Below are 21,884 nucleotides of genomic sequence, written 5' to 3' on the forward strand. Positions count from 1 at the left end.
ATACAATATACAACAAGAATTAAGGTGTTACTACTTAATAGCTCGATTCACATTTTGCATGACTTGTAACTTGAAGTAAGATTCATGTTATGAGCGTGTCTTACGACTTGATAAGTATGTCTGTGGTTTTGCATGTTGAAATATGATGATTAATAACTTCACTTCTAATGTTTCATTAATATGTTGTAAGTTTGTATCTATCATTTATGTCTTGTGTCCTTGCCGTGTCTTCTTATTAAGATTTGTCTATGTTGCGGAGTCCTCGACCGTGTCCATGCTTCATGACCGTCTCTAGATTTTTATTTTATTTTTTCCTTTTTCATTTATTTTTATTTTTCATTTATTTTTATTTTTTTTTAAATCATAATGACTTTCCAGCTTCATTTTGGATTTCAAAATTTAAGTTGGTTTTTGTTAATGTTTCTAGGTTGCTAGTTGGATGAGTACAGAACTTGAACCTCAAGTTATTAAATGGGCCCCTGGATGTCTTATGTTTGTAACTGGATCTTTTGAACTCTCATTTTGGGTTCCAGACTTGTCAAAATTGGGGTCATTTGTTGGTGCAAAGTAGAGTTTCCATGTAGGAACTCTAGTGTTTGTTTTTAATGAAAAGAGCTTCAAATCTTCTACAGGTATTCTACGGTTTTATTCTATAATGATCGAGGTATTGAGCCATCTACAGATTTTACACGTATTCTGTATGCAATATATTGAATAATTGATTGCCTCATTTACAGAAGCAATCAATGCACTGGTTTAGATAAACTAGATGTCTGCAATTCAAACTATCCCCCCTATAGTGAAGAAGAATGTACACATCTAATTTTGTGGAGCTATTGCGGAATTGGACGACATTCTTAACTTGGTTTTATATGTGCTGGCTGTAGTCCCAGTTAATATATATTACATGCATGAGGCGAAGCAGACACAGTCGACCGTTCAGGTACTCTTGTGAGATATTAACACCTCCTTGCTGTTATGAATTCTTTTAGCAGGAAGGGTTTCCCTTTGGCATTTGTATATAATCCTATATGTTTTTCTGCTAAAAGCTAAAAAATTTCTTACTAAAAGCTAAAAGTTTTCTAAATATCCTGATCTATCTATGTGAGTATAACCATACTCTCCTCTTTACCTTCTCCGTCTTTAATATCAGGGGTATAAAAAATGTCTTATTGCTTATACCAAACTTTACATTTATAATGGGTGCATTATTTCATTTAGTAAGATGACTTTCACTGACCATTTGTAACTTCGTAACTTTCTTTTGTTAAGTAGTGACTTGTCATGACTAATAATAGATTCAAATTAATTAACAAATGGGCTCTTTACTTGACTCCATGTGAATATTATTATTTTACTAAACCATGTGCTTATCTTTCTCATTTTTCAATTATTTTTAATTGTAAAAGTTCATTGTTAACTACAAGTCAACAACTTAGATTATTATCTTAGGAACTCCTGCAAGCTTTTGCAAATTATTTAGGGGCATCATTGATCAAGTTCCCTAGCTTGTATACATTGTGTGCAGGCCATTGCTTGTAATTGGCATGCAAGAATGGGATAATCTTCAATGATGGATGGATGACCTGAGCATAACGTGATTTGTTTAGGTCTAGGTAATGAATAATTTGTTGGTCTCGCTGAATATTGTAATGGAAAAGTGTTTTACAATGTTAGTTATTGGTCATATCAAATTTTTTGCAACAATCACTACACCAGAATTGAAGATAAAGGACGAACCAATAAGACTGGTTTAACCGTCCTTAGCTAACTACTTGTACACTTGTCACACTTTCTCAAACCCCCGTTGTAGGTACAAAATCACAGACTCTCTAAAAGATTTGCTACGAAAACACTTGTCTTCATAAAAAACATGAAACCTACCGTCGTAAACATAAGAATTTCTCGTCGCCATCCAAAATGTCATTTTCTTTGCAACCGTGTTTTTGCTTCACTTCAACTTACTCTCTTTCCTTTCTGCTAAAGCCGCGCAATAATCGCTTGATTTTGTGAGCCATGGGGATCGATTCCGAATGGAAGAAGAACCATTTCAAAACCCCAAAATTTTTCTCACCAAACACTTAACTCAAAACCTAAACCCTAACTCATCCCATCTTCTTCTCACCAAATCCTCTTCTCAAAATTCTCAAAAGATCATTTCTTTTTTGTTTTGTGTTGGTGCAATCAAATTCAAAGGAGATATGGTGCTGTGAATGAACTCTCAAAGGTAACTTTAATCTCTTTTTTCAATTTTGCTTATTTCCTCATTTCTTTGTTATTTTGTTTTTGTGTTTACAATAGGGTAACTCTTCTTCGGCTTTGCCGTACAAGAGAGCTCCACGAACTTGGCTTAGAATCCCTTTTTAAGGTAGATGGTATTGAGTAATTACTATCTTTCTGTTTTCATTAGCTATTTCTAAATTTGAGATAGAAATGTTAAGAAAACTAGTGGTTTTGGGGTTTTAGTTCGAAGGGAATATACTAGTTACTAAGAAATTGGCTCTTAGGTTTAGTTTATATATGGAGAAAAGAAAGTTGTTCAAGTAAGTGGTTTTGGGGTTTTTAGGCTGTTTTGCAGTAAACTGGTTAGGTATACACAACGGGTTTTAACATAAATATGCCTACCGGCTAAGATTTTTAGATCCTTAAAGCAATCACTCATCATCCTCTTAATTTCTTATACTCCAAACCTTGAAAGATTCATCTGCCAGGCAGAATTTCTTCATTGTTGGTGATAGGCATGTTGACAATTAAGTAAGTAGTCAAATAGTAATATAATTTTTGTTAATTAATAATTTGATGGTTAATATAAAGAGAATGGAAACAGGTCACACACTGTCTCTACATACCTTCTCATATGTTATTAAAAAATATACATATAGTGTTGTATAATGGAATATTTTCTAGAGTTGCAAAAACTTATTGGAATGCTAGCAAGTCTCGGTAAGTTTTGAATAGTAGCGTGCATGGTTGGAATTCTAAGTGTTATGGTTAGGTATATGGATCGAGAAGTCAGTTCACGACATTCTTAAGTTTGGTTTGCTTTGTTTGAAGCAAGTATCAAAGTTGTTGTGATGATCTAGTGATTATCTTCTACGCTCACGTCGATTATGTTGATTACCTTTATATGCAACTCAAAACAATATTGTATGATAGAATGATATGGGATGAGATGAGATGACGCAGCATAAGGCTATTGGGCTCCAGGTTGGTAAGTGTTTATGTGATTTTTCTTGTTTAGAGGTATTAGTTTTTTTATTTTTTTATTTTTGTATTGATTGTATGGTTTATAATGGTTTTGGTATCAACGTTGGTTGAATTTGATGAAAACCAAACAATTTGGAAAGTATTGGAACTATTGGTATCATATGCAGGTCCTTTGTGGATTGCATTATTAATTGGGATTGTTATTGGATGGGTTTGGAGGCCTATAATAGGTGTCTTTACGAAGAGATAAACTAGGTTTTTTCAGTTTCAAAAGATTCTTCGTTGTTGTTTGGTTCAATTTCGCCATTTTCATTGAGTTCTAGCTCTAAACCAAGCTTGAATTCATTGAAGGTAGTTGTCACAGCCCAAATTTCTAAACAATTAAAAAAATGAACATTTGAAATATAAATATCTCAAACATCACTATATTCAATTGTCTAAAAACCCAGGATATGACGGGGTGGATACAACACATGTAAAAACCTAAAACCCACATCATAAAGAATCTTAACAACAAAAATCTCCAAAATTTCTTAACCATCACTTTATTAAAGACTATCTTCCGTTCAAAAACATCATATAAAACTCTAAGAATAAAAGGTCCTCAACATCGTATTCTCATGTCATATGAACAGGAACTAAACTATTACATACTTCCAAAAAGAACAGACCTAAAAATAAACTCCCGGACTGCTCCAGGCACGAATCCCAATCACACGCTGCGGTTCCACTGCCTTCCACCTATGTTCCCAAGAACACACCCACGTTGCCAAAACAAAGCAAACATGGGTCAGCAAAATGGAATTTGCTGGTATGAGTAGACTAACCACATATAAACATTCAAAACTTTTCTTATCCCACTAACACTTTAACTCTATCATAACCTAATCATTCATAGCTTGGAAGACAGGTAGTTCCGTCATTTCAACCGGCATAGCTTCTTCCCAAGCAAAACTTCCATTATATAACTCATTATAATAACTCGTTTTAATATCTAAACCATTGAATTTAAAACTTACCGATATCCACTGTTGTATAAGGGTAGGACCGCGTCCCTGCACAAAAATATTATTAAGTCCTACCCTCCTGCAAAAGAAAGTTAGCAATTTTATATAAGATGTGTAGATATCCTATAGGTCCAATGCAAGCCCAAATACACTCGCATAATCAAATTAATTTATCTTATTAATTAATCAATTACTTTTCTTATACACATATTTCACAACCTATGTACCTTAGGTCATTCCCGCCACATTCAAGGAATACCCAACCTTACATTCCCGTACACTCAAGGAATACAACTAACCCGCAAGGCGAATACCTTAGTTCCTCTCTAGGGTAGTCCAAACAATCTGGTCATTCATGGCACATTCAATGAATACCCGGGTCATTCATGGCACATTCAATGAATACTCATAGATAACGCTAACGGGCCATTTATGACACATTCAATAAATGCCCACCTAACATATGACATCAACAGTCATAAAACTCAATTATGAAATTTTAGGCGTGGAGAGTTCTAAAAGAGGGGGTAATTTTGTTTACGCATTATTGAACTTGATTGCATGTATTATTTTCGAGAACGAAGTAGTATCTTGATTCATGTATTTTTTATTTACGCGTTATTAATTTCAGGGATGTCTTAGTGTCATAACGTTGCATATCATAAAATACTGCAAAATCACATAGTAGTTAATACACATACACACGTATATATAGAGGTCTTAGCCTAAAGCCAAGCATGCTAATAGCCCTAGACCTATCTTAATAACCCAAATCATAATCCGAGTTAAAAGGTCAAATCATAATCGGGTCAAAGTTAAAAGGTCAATCCAACTCGGGTCAATGTCACTGGTCAAAGTCAAAGTCAACCATCATGGTCGAAGTCAAACTGTCGTTTCTATGTTCAACCGGTTCGGGGTCATAACCATGGTTCATGGCTAAGGTCAATGTGCATGGCTCATGGGCTCATGACTAAAGTAATGGTTCGGACCCAACTGGCCAAGCCCAAACCTTAGAACCCGAAAGTCTAAAACCAACTTATTTATTCCACCTGACCCAATTGGGATCTATATTAAGTCCTATGGACTGGCCCCAAGCAATATTAGAAACTGGCCCAAAACACAACTGAGTTCGGCCCGAAAATAAACAAAGAAAACTGTCCCAAAACTTAACTTAAACTGGTCCACAACTTAATATGAAACTGGTCCGAAACAAAGGATTAATCCGGCCCAATAACTAACTAGTGTTTAGGCCCAAAAACTGAAACTGAACTGGCCCACAACAACTAATTAGTTTGGCCCAAATCCGGAATAGAACTCGGCCCACAACTAACACTAAACTGAAATTTCGGTCCAACTACCATTGAAATTTCGGCCAAGCCAATAAAACATTTCGGCCCAACAACTTAAAATTTAACTGGTCCACAAATTAAAACAAAACTGGGCCCAACAACTAAACAAACTAGAATCGGGCCTAAACAAAACCGACCCACTTGGTCTTGACCCAAGCCCAAGCCCAGACACAGCAACAGTGTCATCTTCTTCCCCAATTCTCTCCTCCACCAGCCACCAAATCGCGCCGCCACAATCTCACCTCTTCATCAAGTCGGTTCGACTCCTATTGGAAAACCCAACACCTTTAATTAACACAAAAACCTCAAATGCTTAAATCTAGATTTCACCAAAACTAGATCTGGAGAGAATTTCGGCCACCATTAAAGCTTGTTCCAAGCTCCAATCCGCCCTACTGTCAAGCCATTCAAGTTTCAACAACACCCCAAACCATTAACCCACCGTATTCCATCCCTAACTCCTCCGCTATCAACCAACAACTTAGAAAACCCCACAACAACGAGTTCAATAAAAAAAACAGCACATGCGACGCCATTGACGCCGGATTCCAAGCTTCAACAGCCCCGACAACACAAGCTTAAATCGATAGCCCGACGCCCCGACCACATCAACCAACCAAAAACACCAAATAACAGTTACAAACAATATATCCATACTCTATAGTATCACAGTAAATATAATCATAAGTGTTCAAATGAAAATACTGGACGATTCCTTGTTGTTGGACTCGCGACGCCACCATTGACGACTTCCGAGTCCCAACAGTTCCGACAGTTCAATATCTAATTCTAGAGTTTTAAGTTTTAACAACACGACGAACACGACGCAGAATAAATCCAGATAATGAGCAGTATAAAACCAGAAATCTATACACCGATACACGAAAACTATAACTTCGGTGAAATAGCAAAAATAGCTACTCACCTTAACTAACAGCTCGACGAATTTTCCTAGCCCGAATCGTCGTGCTCCACCTCTCCAGCAAACCAGCTTCTTTCTCTGCCTCCATTTTTATATTTTATTCTCTTTCAAAAACCCTATTCTCTAGAACAATGTGTTTATATACTTAGGTCCGAAACCCAAGCCCAACACCGACTCGGGCCCAAAACCAAGCCCACGTATCCCGAGTCCAATCCGACGAATTTTTAAAATAAACAATTAAATTAATTAATTAAATAGAAAAATACGTATAAAAAAACACGGGGTGTTATAGTAGTTGACTTACTCTCATATCTCAGTTTCACTTTGGTTGTTATTGAATTCGGTAGAAATGTTTAATAGTTTATACTACTAAGTGGTGTCTAACGTAAATTGAAGTGAAATCGTATTGATTTGATTATAGTTATGCCAACTTGTGGAGGTGAAAGATGGAGGTCCGGCATGGATACATATGATGGATCGTTCTACACTGGCTATGGCAGTATGGCCTACCAAGCTTGGAGGAGAGATCCTAAGGTAAAATCTTTGACCATTGATTCACTATAATAGAGAAACTAAATGTGATTAGATATAAAGAAAAAGGTTAATAGTGATTGTTGGTGCATTTGAACTGGGTTTACTTGCAGGAAAAAGGTTAATAGTGATGCTAGTCATTTGTTCTTGACGTTAGAGATGCATATAGAGAAGTACATATGGATGAGAAACTGTTTTATTGATCACACTACCAGCATAGAAATTTTAGTTTGTGTATTATTCCAGATTTCCAGTTGTTAACGACTTTTGAGTGCTGTTTGTTTTGCTTTTAGTTATCCTTTTAGACATCTCTTACTTGCAAACTACAAGTGAAGGTTTCTTTTTAGTTAGTCATTGAAGGTAATGAATATCATTGGTATATTTATCCCAAGGATGGTAGTTTTGTTTCTGTTTTGAATGACTTCCTTTACTGTTAAGCCTTCATGAATTGTGCTTGTGGGCTATGGCCAAGCTAGTTGGGGGGGACACTACCCACTTGCCACGCTGTCTTGAAGTATTACCATTTGATGAATCGATGTCAAGGTACCTTTACACAATTTGTGACTTGAACTCCCCAAAAGAATGTTAAGGTCTTATCCCTTGGCTCATAAACGGTTTTGTAAACTATATACAATTGCTTCCATTAATTTACATTATGACATAGATTGATGCGCTAGTATGAAATACCAATTTGGGTAAGGAATTGGTTATCGGACATTATAATATGATTGTTTGATTTTAGTTTTTTGTGAAATGAGACTTGTTTGAACGATACTATCTTGATGTTTAAAAACCGTTATCTAGATTATGAGTAAACAATAATTAGGGAAATTAATATGGAAGACAAACAAAAAGTTATTCATTTAATTTGGCATTCAATTATAGTTCAGTTTACACTATATCTAGGAAGATATATGATAGGTCCTTAATTTTTATAGAATTACCTTGATGATCTTCTCCTCATAATTTATACATATTGGGTTACTAAAGTAGCATGTCATATTCTTCATTAATCTGGAAAATGATAAACACATTAATTCTTTATATATGGTTTTCCAATACTTGGTTGACTTACACACCAAACAATCTAATAAGTCATGTATTTTCAGCCATGTACCTACACAACCACTCGGTGTAAATGGACTAATTGTTCTAACCGATCAAAGTCATCTTTTCGTATCTCGGTATATTATACATTTTTACCATGTTTAGATTTATCAAGGAGCTAGTCTTTTTTTATAAGGTTATGATGCATGTTAAGGTGTATGCAGCTATGTGTGTGGTATTGAGCGGAAGAAGACTGTTTTACTTCATGCTTAGAATTGTCTCAAGGATAATTATACTCTAGCTTTTCGTGGCTTCAAATGTGATGAACTCATGTATGGTGCACTTCAATAACAATTTTTGTTTATTAAATATATCGTATCTTTAGATCCTAGAATCAAATTATATCTTGTTAAAAGAACTTTTTTCGTTGCAGGTTTCTTATATGCTACAGAAGGGATTATTGAGAATATGGTGCAAGTGATGGAAAGCTAAAATCTATAGTTTGTTATGAAGCTTAGTTAGCAGCTCTTTGATTATTTTTTTTAATTAATTTATTTAAATTGTTGATTGAATGAGCCACTTAACGAGTAATGCTATTTATACTATGGAGTTATAATATGCTTTTTAAATTTGGTATGCGACAATTGCCTAGTCTGTATGTGAAGTATTGTGAAGTAAGGGTGGGGGATATCTTTTGAATTAGCTACAGTAGCAGTCGCAGGTCATTTGGCCTGCGCATTTTTTAAAAAAAATTATTTTCTCTGAAAAACGACGGTTTTGTCTGTCCTTCTTCTTACGACGACCTTGCGACGGACATGTTGGTCATTTTCTAATTCCAGTTACGACGGTCTATACCCGTAGCAAATATTAACAACAAGGCAATTAACGACGGAAGCTAGGACACTAAAAACCGTCGCAAATCAGAAAAAACGATAGACTTGGACCGTCGCAAATCACAAATTCTGGTGTAGTGGATGTATACTTGTTAGTTACTGTTATTCACTTGATATATTAATGGAAATTTCAAAGTTGCATACTTGTCATGGTATGGTTTGAAATATTGGTATGAAGTACATGTGAACTGATCTTCCGCTAAAAATATATGGGGTTGAGGTTATTGTGAATGTTCTAATTTTATTTTTGAGAATTTTGTAGCTGTTTTATTGGTGAAATAAGTTTATAGGTTAGGCATTGAATTACAGGTTATTATGCAGTATTATCTTTGGTAGGAAAAATATAATAATAATATAAATAATATAATTTTAAAAAATAAAAATAAATTAGATGACGGTTTTAGAAGAACTGTCATAGTGTAAATTATTTGTTGACGTATTTTTCTTCCATAAAATGATGATTGCACAGTAATCAATGGCCATTTCTTGACAGTTTTGTCGTGAAGTGTTAGAAAATATTATAGATTTCTTGACGGTTCAAACTATATTTTATGACGGTTGCATATGATGTATCATAATAAAATTTGCATACTATGATGTTTTAAAGACTAATATATGTCATAATGGGAAGGACTTTTAAGACGTCTTTCTATGAACCGTCATAAATTTAATGATGGTTTTGGTTGACTTTTTATGACACCCCTAATAATGACGGCTATTTTTTCAATCAGAAAGTGTCATGATATGTATTTCATGACAACTAAAAGCTGTCATAAAAAGCCCTTTTTTTAGTAATGCTATCTGTTATGGAACTCCATAAATTGTCTACATGATTAGAAAACTCTAGAGTGTATTGGGTACTATGAAAATTTGAAAATTGAGGTTCGTAATCGTAAGAATATTCCATAGGAGGCTCGAACTCGGTACATGATGTGCATTGAGACGCCCAATGAAACAGACTACCACAACAAGAACAAGGTTCTGGGTTATGACGGTTGCGATGCATATTGATAAGACATAGATGCTCAAACAATCAGAATGATGCACAATCTGCAGAAATTCATTTGTGACTTTGAAGTTTTTGAAAAGTTTGCATACAATGTCTATAAATTAGAAACTATCACTACTAAAAAAAGGGCTTTTTATGACATCTTTTAGTTGTCATGAAATACATATCATGACACTTTCTGATTGAAAAACTAGCCGTCATTACTGGGGGTGTCATAAAAAGTCAACCAAAACCATCATTAAAGTTATGACAGTTCATAGAAAGGCGTCTTAAAAATTCCTCCCATTATGACATATATTAGTCTTTAAAGCGTCATAGTAGGTAAATTTTACTATGATACCTCATATATAACCGTCATAAATTATAGTTGCAACCGTCAAGAAATGACCATTGACTACTGTGGAACAGTCATTTTATAAAACAAAAAACGTCAACAAATAGTTTACACTATGATAGTTCTTCTAAAACCGTCATTTAAAAAAAAATAAAAAAATAATATATATATATATATATATATATATATATATATTATATATATGTATATGTAAAAATATTTTTCTGCCAAAAATAACAACACCCCTGTAGAACTTGCCAAAACAACACATTTAAAAAAACAAATTGCTCCATAAAATGCACATGTACACCATCACTCCTATTCAAAAATATAGTATTCATTCTATCATTGTACTTACATTTTCCTCCAAAAGAAAAATACAATACGAAAAATATACATTACATTGAACTTACAACTAGATGGTTCGACTACATTTCATTGCTTAATGCTTACAAAGTTACATCAATATAAAATGAGAGTGTACTGGCAAATATTGTATTAACTTTAAACCAATCTGTGGCACCTTCCCGCTTCAAAAGCTAAAACCTACATTAAACAGAAACCATTGTATAAGTGCCCTGGACTTGCCAAGAAAAGAAACCACAAGTAAAAGACAAGTGGGGAAGTGAGAACAAATAACTAACTCGAGTATCACTCTCTAATAATGCGGCTTTAACTGAACTCATTCCACCACCAAATCTGCTCATAAATAGTTGAATCAAGATCTATCCTAACAACACAACCATTTAGTCGGTAAGGCAGAGCATACATACCCTAGGATGATCTTGTTCCTTTCAGAAGCAATATATGTGAGTAAGATTGATGCACCACTAAACAAAAGACGCCCTTTAAGTATAAACCAGCATCAATGAAGAGTTAACACTTACTGCCATGGCGGAAAAATGTCTTATCACCAATGGGTACTAATTTCAATAGGATTCAGAAAAAATAATGAAAAACATTAAGCAATTAAATGAAAGAAAAAACCACATAGCATCTCAATATCTCTAAGGGAGCATCCAACTTGCTGCCAAAAATTGGGAACTTCCATGAGTTGCCTAGGACCTTTCTGAAAGTCAGGCGACCAAATATGCCAACAAAGAGAGGAGATATATGAAGCTAGTCACTTAAAAACTTGGCTAAGACTTACTAAACCATGGAAGCAGTCCTTGTTTTAGGGTTGACATCTAACACGTACATCCCCACCCCATTCTTAAAAAACATGATATGTAAAAATGTGTAGAAGATAAAGCTTACAAGAATCCCGGATTTGGTTGTTCAAAACTTTCTGTTTCACATTACTTCATGAACGAGTTCCTGAATTTCATTACAAAATAAGAAAAAATAATTAAAAAGAAACAAACAAAAAAAGTATCTATAAATGTATGTGAACTGCAATACAAGAATTAAATCTCCAACCCAGTAAGTGTTGCACCGCAAGATTAGTTAATCCCCCAAAAAACCAGAGATAAGTCGTAATGCTATAGAAAAGTTGGGTCCTTCTGTAGAAACAATATTTTAAGTTTAAATCATATATTAACATGCATGTTTATACATCTAATATCTAAAAAGGGCCAAGACCATTTCTTTTGGACACGCTTGCTAATAAAAATATAGATCAACAATCAACAATCTAGCCACCAAAGTGATTTACATAGCAAGTAATAGTTTTAGACCTTAAATGTAAACCTTGTATTTAATTCGAATCAACCCTTCACATGGTTCGCTCTTATATAGATCAATCAATACAACAAAGTAGAAGGTATTAAAAAGAATCACCTGACCAAAAAAGATATAACCAGGAATCAATATAATTAAGAAGAAAAACTATATAGGTTTGTGAAAAGTTGGGAAAACACAAGCGAAATGGTGTGGCCGCACATCATAAACACCAAACCCTTCCATAAGAAAAAAAAAAAGGTAATTAATGAGATCATATCACAATTTTAATAGTATGTTCCATATTGTACTTTAATAGTATGTTCCAAGTTGAACTGAATGAAAATAATATGGAGCCTATAAGGTTTCAAGTGCAAAAGCAAACAACACTAAGTGTGTATTACTTAAATTTGAAATAAACACTAATGTGGTCTGCAACTATATAAAGTATGGTAGGCCTTCTTACATGGTATACACCTATATTGGCTTGTAATCTACCACTTGGATAGCCAATATATCCTCATGAGAGCACAAGGGAGTCTTAAGAATCAATGCTTTTGCATAGGAAACTAGGAAGTAGCAACCAACCACTTTTGGAATACAAAAAAATTAGTGAACTCTGATCAAGTTGGGCTCAATACCAACTTCAGTATAATAAAGTTGTGACATTCTTCTCAAACCAAGTTAGCTAGAGCACTAGATGTAAAAATAATCAAGTTATACAGATTTCCAACACGAATATTCACAGATCATGTACTTATTCCATCCATGGAACTATTGATCGTCCAGGCACACTAGCAAACAATTTGTATATCTTTCTAAACCTCCAGTTATACAAATAAGCATGAAAAACGAATGAATACCAAAAACTAAACTATGTCTGCCATTTTATCAACTAACTCACGCCCCATGCCTAACCAATACCTTGCATTTATACAACAATCATAATATGTGAACGCAATCAACAAACTGGAGAAACCTCCTTGGTTCTGGATGGACATGATTAAAGCTATAGATATGAAGAGATCCTAGTTCACTTTTATATCCTTCTCTCATGTTTATAGAGAAGTGAACCGAGTTGTGGACTATTTATCTTCTCATCATGACGCATCTAACTTTGTTGTACAGTTTGTCCCTCCACTAGATCATAGATTGCAATGCATTGTAAATGATGATGCAAGTGGACAAACTTATGTACGAAATAGTTGAATCAATACAGGTGGGGGTCTGCCTAACCCTAACTTAATTTTAAAAAAAAAACAATCATAATATGTCCCACAGTTCAAAATCACAAGAAATGTTAATGGTATAGCTAGTTAATTCATAACTGTTTTTTAAGGAGAATCACTTTAGGATTAACCAACAGTACCATGAAGATAAAGTACTATACCTTGTGGTTTCAGCAACTTCAATCCCAGATGCTCAGGCAAATACAGAAAATTGATGTATTATGTGGGAAATTGAAAATGAACCTAAAGAATGAGCACATGCAATGAAAAATGAAAATAACCATTAATTTCGAATGATATATCTTTGATCAGTATAAGCCTCTATAACATATGTCCAAGCTACTTTGTCCCTTTTGAGCATATCCTCAAACAAGTTTTGTCCATTAGTGAGAAATCATTCAATTCCAACAGACAACATTTAAGCTTGGCATTTCATGAAATAAATCCCACACAAATTAAACACCCATAATGTTTACATCTCTAGAAAGCACGGGTAAAAAGAATTTGTTCGTACAATTGTTGGGACTTTCTCTATAATCATTCAGCCAAAATAGAATTAAAGCAAATATTATGTGATATCAAAATTCTTGTAGAGAAGAAACATAAAGCAGAAAAGAAAAATCAAATGTAAAATGAAATAAATTTAGGTTTCAATTTAAATAACACAACCGAAGCAAGCAAAGAGAAGAAAGTTGAAATTCTAGGGCTTGACTGGGTTGCTTGATATGTACCTTGAAATTTAAAAAATTATTTTAAAGCAAGAACTTCAAATCTATCCAGTCCTCTATGCTTTTATCTTCCACGTTCACCTCATTTTTCAGCACCACCTGTCTTTGGTTCTCATTCTTCCCTTTCTAACGTAGTTGGTTTTCATGACCACGGTTGGAACTTTAGCCGGTAAATTAACGTAGATTCTCCTGAACGAGGAGGGAAAATTGAGCGAAATAAGAGTGGGGGCAAAAATTGAGCGAGAGAAAGAGTGGAGGAACAAGCGCGTGTTTCATTCCAGCATGGGAGAAAAGAGATAGTGAGAGATATGGTAGACGAGGCCTTAGGATAGGGTTTCCAGAGAATGGAAGGCCGAAAGGGACAAAAATTGGTTTTGGAGAAGAGAGGGTTTCGGAGAACTTATTTCTTTTATTTTTTTTGTTTTATCTCTTCTTTTTCGATGAGACCTCTCTTGAGTCATGACTGTTCAGTTCAGTGGCTTTGCTCCCAAAAGCAAAAAACTCCACAAGTCCAAAAGCAAACCAACCCCCTTCTACTGACCGGCTAACCTAAGTCGTGTCATAACTTTTCTTGACGCCTTGTCTTAATGACGTCATAAATTAGGCAAAACCGTCATTACAAAATTGGACCAACTTGATTGTTTAAGAAACCCGTCATAACATCATCATATTTTCTTGACGTTTGTGACATACACGACACAATATTACAACAACTGTCATTAAAATATCACAAGGACACTTATCTTGACGGTTTTCAACAAAGGCATCAAGATATAAAAAAAACAGCCGTCATAATAAGTCCTTTTTTTAGTAGTGTATGCCCTGTTTGAATTTAATAGTGGGTCGCGAAACTAGGTTTTGAGAACTACACGTGTCGAGGGAGAAGATCACTACTTCACCAGATGGTGTGCCTCCAAGAATCTCACCCACGCTATTTCTGAGGGAGGTGAGTGAGGAAGGTGGTTAGTCCACTGGAATCTGGTAGTTTACTACTCTCTTTGTTCGTGCTCGATGTTTGTCCTGATGGACATGACTAAATTGGCTCTACTTGATTGATTTTATCTTTTTAATTCGGTCTATGTAACAAACATTTCACACAACGTCCGTTCTAAAGTGGGTCTTAATCCCACTTTTTGTTCTTTTATGGCTCGGGTTTAACCTTAGTGTTAAATGTAAAGACGGACTGAAATGTAAATCACACAATCATCCAAGCATGCTTAGTAACACACCAGTATCCTCTTACACTTTGAAGCGAGGAGGTTTAGAAATTACCTCCCAAGGTGTGCGTACACGACCCTTGGGGTGAAGGCGACATGGTGGGGTTGAAGTGTTTGGTGTCTTGCGTGTCAACCCACCATTCGAGTTTTTCATTATGGTTACAAATTTAATCTAACTAAGACCCACAAGTCGGGTAGAAATATTGGCAAAGCCAATAAATTACAATTGATTGCCTTTGTGGGCCTAAAACAACTTTGCATTCGTGGGCTTAAACTATAAAAGCGGTAAACACGAAAATTAACTACGTTTAACTTAATTAACTAATAACTTAATTAAACAAAATACGTAAAAGTTTGGAAAGTGTTCATCAAATATTTGAACTTCAACCCCCAAGTTGGGTTGTGATGTGCACGTGTGGTACTACTCTTTCGTGCCACACACATCCAATCGGTCCAAGTTGGTTGAATCCCCAACTCTTGGTAAGTAAACTTAAACCAAAAGACTAAACTCCCAAAGCTGAAACTATTTTGTGTTTAACCTAATTAATATTTTATTATTATTTTAATACTAAAAAAAATAAAAAAAACATGATAAAGATAATGTTAAAATATGATATTATCCTAAAAATCTAACTAATTGGTATAAGTACCAAACCTCGATAATGAATCTAAGTACCAAGCCTTGATGGAGAGTTATGTAATCAAGTGAGTGGAGCGTTGCAAAAAGGAGAGATCTATTGGAGTCCCAATAGACCCCCTTTCATTAGGTCCCTAGAATGTCCTCACCGGACTTACTACAGATTTGATTTTTAGAGTCTGTTGTAAATCCATTTTGACTGAGTTGTATTCTTTTTTACCAATTAATAAAACATCCTACTTGCATGCAAAAAAAAAAAAAAAAAAAATGCAATATTATTCAAAACGCAATACCCTAAGGGGGAAACAATATGGATTGAGTCGTAATAGTATTCAAAAATGCCCCGACTGTATATTAAGATCAAACCCTCTTTTGAATCTAAACAATCATCAAACTTCGTTGGAAATATTTTAGAAACATTTGAATCGAGATTCAATCCCTTGCAAATCTTCAAACACCAATTTCCCTTTCGCCTTTCGGTAGAAATATTGAATAAAAAACCTCAAGATTGTTTCAGTTTCGGAATGCACATCTCTGCAACAACGTTATTGAACAACTTATTTACTCCTGAACACAAACACAATTCTTTTACATTTAACTTCGTTACAATATCAAAGATCAGGTCAATAGGTAAATCATGAAAAGATAATCATGAAAATATGTGGGATTCATAGATCTAAAATTCCCTAATTCAAAGAAGCCCTAACCCTAATCCAAAAAATATGAATCCCACATCTTTTCATGATTTACCTACTGACGTGATCTTCGATATTGTAACGAAGTTAAGCGTAAAAGAATTGTGTTTGTGTTCAGGAGTAAATAAGTTCTTCTATAATGTTGTTGCAAAGATGTGCATTCCGAAACTGAAACAATCTTGGGCTTTTTTATTCAATATTTCTATTGAAGAACGAAGGACGAAAGGGAGATTGGTGTTTGAAGATTTGTAAGGGAATGAATCTCGATTCATATCTCTCTAAAAGTTTTCCAACGTTTGATGATTTGGTTAGAATTTTTAGTCTTCTTAGAAGTAGTTGCGAATTTTTTCATGTAGAAATTAACTTTACTTATACTGATTCTTTGTGGATAACTAAATCCTGGTCATTACCTATAATGTTGTTCAAGCTAACTTCGTCTAAATTCTTGTTGAAGTTTTTTATTTGGAATAGGTCAGTTTATGATATTTTGCTTCGAGATCAATACTGGAAATGAGATTGACATCTTCAACCCTTACACTTTGCAGATTGAGTGTCATTTCGATATATATCGAGATTTTGACCATTTTAAAATATAAATGGATATATGTTTCTCAAGATTTCCAATATCTCAGAATCGACTATCCGATACCTTAAATATTGTTATTATTGACTATAAACCTAGTTTTTCGGATGATGTTAATGAAGAATTAAACCTCTTCTCTTGTTATGTGAGGGATTTAAAAAAAAAAAAAAAAAAAAAAAAAAACCCGTAGATGGATATAGGGGGTGCGTATGTAGGCGGTCACACCCCTTGAGATTAGAAAAACTCCACTACCACATAACTAATTCTCCAGAAATTTTTTTCAAACTATATTGACTCGCACCCCCCAATTTTTTTTTAGCAAACTTCTACTACCGCACCCCCAAAATTTTCACAACGTTATAACTATAAATAGTATGAAAAAAAAATCATTAAAAACATTCAAATAAACCAACTTTTTTTTTTTTACTTCTCTTTTTGCCTTTACAAAATTACCATTTATCATTTATTTTGAGTCCAAAACCAATAAAGAGGGACAAGTGTGTCTTTGAATGTTTGATGGGTTAATTATACTAAAATAAATAGCCAAAGACCAAAAGCCCAACCGGTCAGTTTGTATAATTCTAATCACCCATTACAAACCCGTAAACTCTCCCTCCTTTCTTTTACTCTCAATTCTTAAATAAGCGTTATACCTCAACAAAAAAAAAACAAAAAACAAATTCAGAAAGGACTTGCGACGCAGCTTGTTGCATGCTTATCCTAATTATTTGTAAAACTCGTTATCATTATCAATAAAATTTTCACTTAAAAAAAAATTACTTTCAATGTTAATCTTTTATAGTTTTCTCCACATGACAGTAGGATTATATTGACTAGCTTATAGAATTATAGGAATTTAACAATTTGTTGAATTGTTGTAGATGGACTATATATATATATATATATATATATATATATATATATATATATATATATATATATATATATATATATAGACATAGTAGTATCAATTAATGGCTTAAGTGTTTAAATAGTTAACTTCGCCAGTCCATATTAAATTCTTAGTAGTCAACACATTCTAGTTTTGTGAATTGAAATAAATACATAATTTTGTTGATCTTTAAAGTTTAGACCTTTTGACAAAAAAAAATAAAAAAAATTGCATAGTTTTTTTTTTTTTTTTGGTGGGATGTGCAAATAATCTCGCACCCCTAGCTTAGAATCCTGGCTCCATCCCTATATAAGGTATTCTAATTCAATTATATTTAGATGTACTCCAAATAGGCATTTGTTTAATGCAATCTCTCTTTAACTCTTTACTTTTTTGTGGATCTTATTGGATGAGTTCTCTTTACTGTATATTCATTCAGTGGGAGACGAGCCAAGCACCTTGTCTGTTGATTTCCATCCCTACGATGTAAAATATATCAGCTTTGAAGTAAAGTAACTGTGGTTATGAGTCTGCTTGTAAGTTTTTCACTATCAAGCATCCTTTATACAAAAGATCTTTCTTTGTGATTAGTTTGTATGTGTTTCTTCGTTTAACTCTTAGAAATGAAGTGATTCTCAGATGTATATTTGTTCCTACTGTTTATTTTTAGATTGATGCATCCTTGCCTTTGACTGACAGGATATCGTTGCAACTGGAGGGGTTAATTCAATTGTGTATGGTTGCTCTTGATTTGAGCACTGGACTCATTTTATCTTCACTAACAGGCCACTCTGATAAGGTTTGGTGAATCGACTATTCATTTCTTTGTTGTGTGGACTGAGGATCTTAAGGTTTGGGGATTAAGGTCTCACTTTTTGAGCTCTTTGTTGGTGAACAACATTAAATTTGTTGATCAAGAGTTTCTTGTTACTGGTTTAGCAAATAAGGTAACGTTTTTGTGCCCCGTAAAAGTAAATGCCATTTATATTTTCACTTAACGGGTATAATGTACAACGTACTATACATGTTTTTGCAATTTAGATAATTTACTTTTTTGTTTGCACTGTAGTACTCTGTACAATTAGTTTTTTTGCATTTTTAGACTATGACTCAATTCTAGTCGGTCAATCTTGATGTGGCCACCGGAATACACAACGTGTCCGTTCATTTCATTAGGTGGCATTAATAAAGCACGTAATCCTACATCTTTAACATGCTAATATATTATTGATCAAAAAAGAATTAAAAGAAAAATACCTTCAAAGCCGGAATTGGAGATTGACAATAAAGAAAAACTTTTCAAAGCTGAATCCAAAACACTTAGTCTTCAGCCTTCTAATAGTATTCACCAAACAATACACTACAAAACACTTTTGCTTTTCTCCTACTTTTAGTTGTACTTTTCCTGGAAAGACTAATGGTCCCTTTCACCAAAAAGTCATTATCTTATATAGAGAAACTTTGAGAATACGTAAGTGTGTGCAGTGGGATCCACTTAGGATTCCAAGTCTTATCTTCAGAGGACAAGTCCTTGTCATACAAGTACTTGCACTTGATATACTAAAACATTTTTAATATATATATCTTTAATATGGAAAGTGCCCATTAACAAATCCATATTTACAATAAGGCCCCTAGAACTTTCAAGAAAGTCCTTTCCTACCATTAATTATATCTAAGTACACGTTTTTTTTTTCTTAAAACTGAAAAAAGAAATTAAATACCAAATTCACAACTTCTTCTTCTCCACAAAACCAGTTCACATAAACCCTATTGCATAAACGAAACAAACATGACACACAAAAATTAAACATGACACTTGTATAAACGAAAACAATCATAATAAGTCTTGACTGTTAAATTAAAACATGACACACTTGACTGTGAAATTAAAACAAACTTAACACACAAAAGCTAAACCTAGAACACTAGCAAACACCACAACAACACTTCAATCAACACAACCTTTTCTTCGTCATGCTCGTAATGCATACACCAGCAGCATTTAGAGCCAACACAACCTCGTTAACTTGCTGCCTAGATGGCCCTGCTGATGTTGGTGTTGGTGTTGCTGGTGATATATATTGTTGCTACTTCTGCTAGCCTGGGTGATCTTCTAAGGCGTCTATCAAATCCTAGTGGAACTTATGGACTTGGTTCTCATTCTTACCAAGCTTCACTTCCCTCTCCATTCTCCTCCATTATTTCAATACAACAAATTCTACCACAGTTAGTACAAACTCTCAAACATATTTCATCATCTTCCATCGCAATCTCCATATATAAATATCCTCCTACCATTCTTTGTTTGCATCATTTTTCGAACTGCTTCAACTAATTTCTCAAATTGTTTACTATCTCCCTGAATATCAAATGTTTTTCCCTTCACTATTATTTGTTTTCACTAAATAAACCTAACTATATAGTCTGTTTGAGTTCTTACCTAGCAAAAAAAAAAAGGCTGTTTGAGTTTTTATATCAATATAAGCCAATAAATACATCCAACTGATTAATCCGTTTCTCAATCCTCACATATATTCAAATTTCAAATAATTTCAATTTACAAGACAATATTTATGCATGATTTATTAGGTGTTGACACTTGTTAGTTGATGTCTTTTCAGCCATACCCATTTTTAATTTTCAAACAAGGTTAAATGGGCGCGAAAAAAATGGAGAGTAAAATGGGTCACGTGCCTTTCATGTGCTGTTTTCAGCTGTTGTGGCATACCAAACAGTGATATGATGCCATAGTAGCAAAAAAAAATGACATGTCAATATTTTTTTACCCGAATTTGGCCCATGGTTGTTACCTGAAAGAAAAACCATTGTACAAAGTACTGCAGTGCAAAAAAAAAAGTAAAATATCTAAATTGCAAAAAAATGTAAAGTAAGTTGTACATTATGCCCATTGAGTGTTTATATTTTAGTAGTGTAGACTCGCCTGAATTTTATTTCCATTTTACTTGGCCCTTTATGGCTTCTGCTATAGCTTGATGCCTCCAAAGCTAGCCTGTCTTCTTTCTTTGCTCTCTCTAGAGCAGTTGAAGCATCTCTTTATTGGCCTAGTTTTCTCAGAATGATAGGAGAGCATATAGTAGCAGAGTCCTTTAGAAAGATCTTGGAGATGACATCGGTGCGGCATACTCTCCAAATCCGTTTCCTTGATATCCTCAACTATCCATGCCACCATGCCTTTTCTTTCCTACAAAACATGGAGTTGGACTTTCCACCATCCATCTCCCCAACAATGTAGTTCCGAATCACCGTGACCCATATCATTAACCCAATATACCTTTCAATCACACTGATTTTATCTCCAGTTTTCATTCTATCACAATTATCTCCCGGTGCCTCTTCCAAGTCACTCTTGAAGAAGCTTGGAAATAACTTCAAGTTAAGTACTAAGCTTCAGCTTTAATGAAACGAAAAGGTGTTAAACACGCAAAAATGAAATAGCTCTTAAATTTGCATTCATTAGCAGTTAAATGGTTCCTGTGATGCTGGTATAGTGGTATCCCCTTTTTTTTGAGTTTTTGAGTTTTCGTGCTCATGTTTATTTGATTGGAAGTTAGGGTCGTATGCCTATCACATTAGGCAAAGTGCACCCAGAATAAGAGGAAAAGTTGTAATTGTGAATTATCAATCAGACAAACACATGCATGCTGTTTAATATAGCCTTTTCTTTTCTCAGACGGTTCGCCTATGGAAAGGGTATAAAGACTGGAATTTCAGTTGCCACCACATTCTAAGCGAACATGCTTCTGCGGTTAGTTTTAGGATATTACCACTATATTTTGATGATACTTTATTTTTTAAAAAGAAATAAGTTAGGGTTAGGCAGACCCCATCGATATTAAATTAAACTCGTTCATACAATTTTCCCACTGAAATCATCTTTTACTGGTCTATGGAGCTCTCTACTTAAAGGATTACCATTTTGAT

The 21,884-nt window shown here is 34.2% G+C and overlaps 2 long non-coding RNA genes across 2 annotated transcripts; one reads left to right on the plus strand and one right to left on the minus strand.

Annotated features, from left to right (window-relative positions):
- Window positions 1-1,851: 1,851 nt before the first annotated feature.
- LOC147493140 (uncharacterized) lies at window positions 1,852-3,429 on the plus strand. Its single transcript, XR_015198473.1, has 4 exons — window positions 1,852-2,227; window positions 2,302-2,368; window positions 3,157-3,211; window positions 3,375-3,429. It is a non-coding gene; the product is annotated as an uncharacterized LOC147493140 (long non-coding RNA).
- Window positions 3,430-3,727: 298 nt separating this feature from the next.
- On the minus strand, window positions 3,728-6,769 carry LOC147493141 (uncharacterized). The gene is made up of 2 exons (XR_015198472.1): window positions 6,489-6,769; window positions 3,728-3,948 (listed from the first exon to the last, which is right to left on the minus strand). It is a non-coding gene; the product is annotated as an uncharacterized LOC147493141 (long non-coding RNA).
- Window positions 6,770-21,884: the final 15,115 nt, after the last annotated feature.

Source organism: Coptis chinensis, chromosome 6, assembly GCF_015680905.1.
Source record: "Coptis chinensis isolate HL-2020 chromosome 6, ASM1568090v1, whole genome shotgun sequence".
Taxonomy (NCBI): domain Eukaryota; kingdom Viridiplantae; phylum Streptophyta; class Magnoliopsida; order Ranunculales; family Ranunculaceae; genus Coptis; species Coptis chinensis.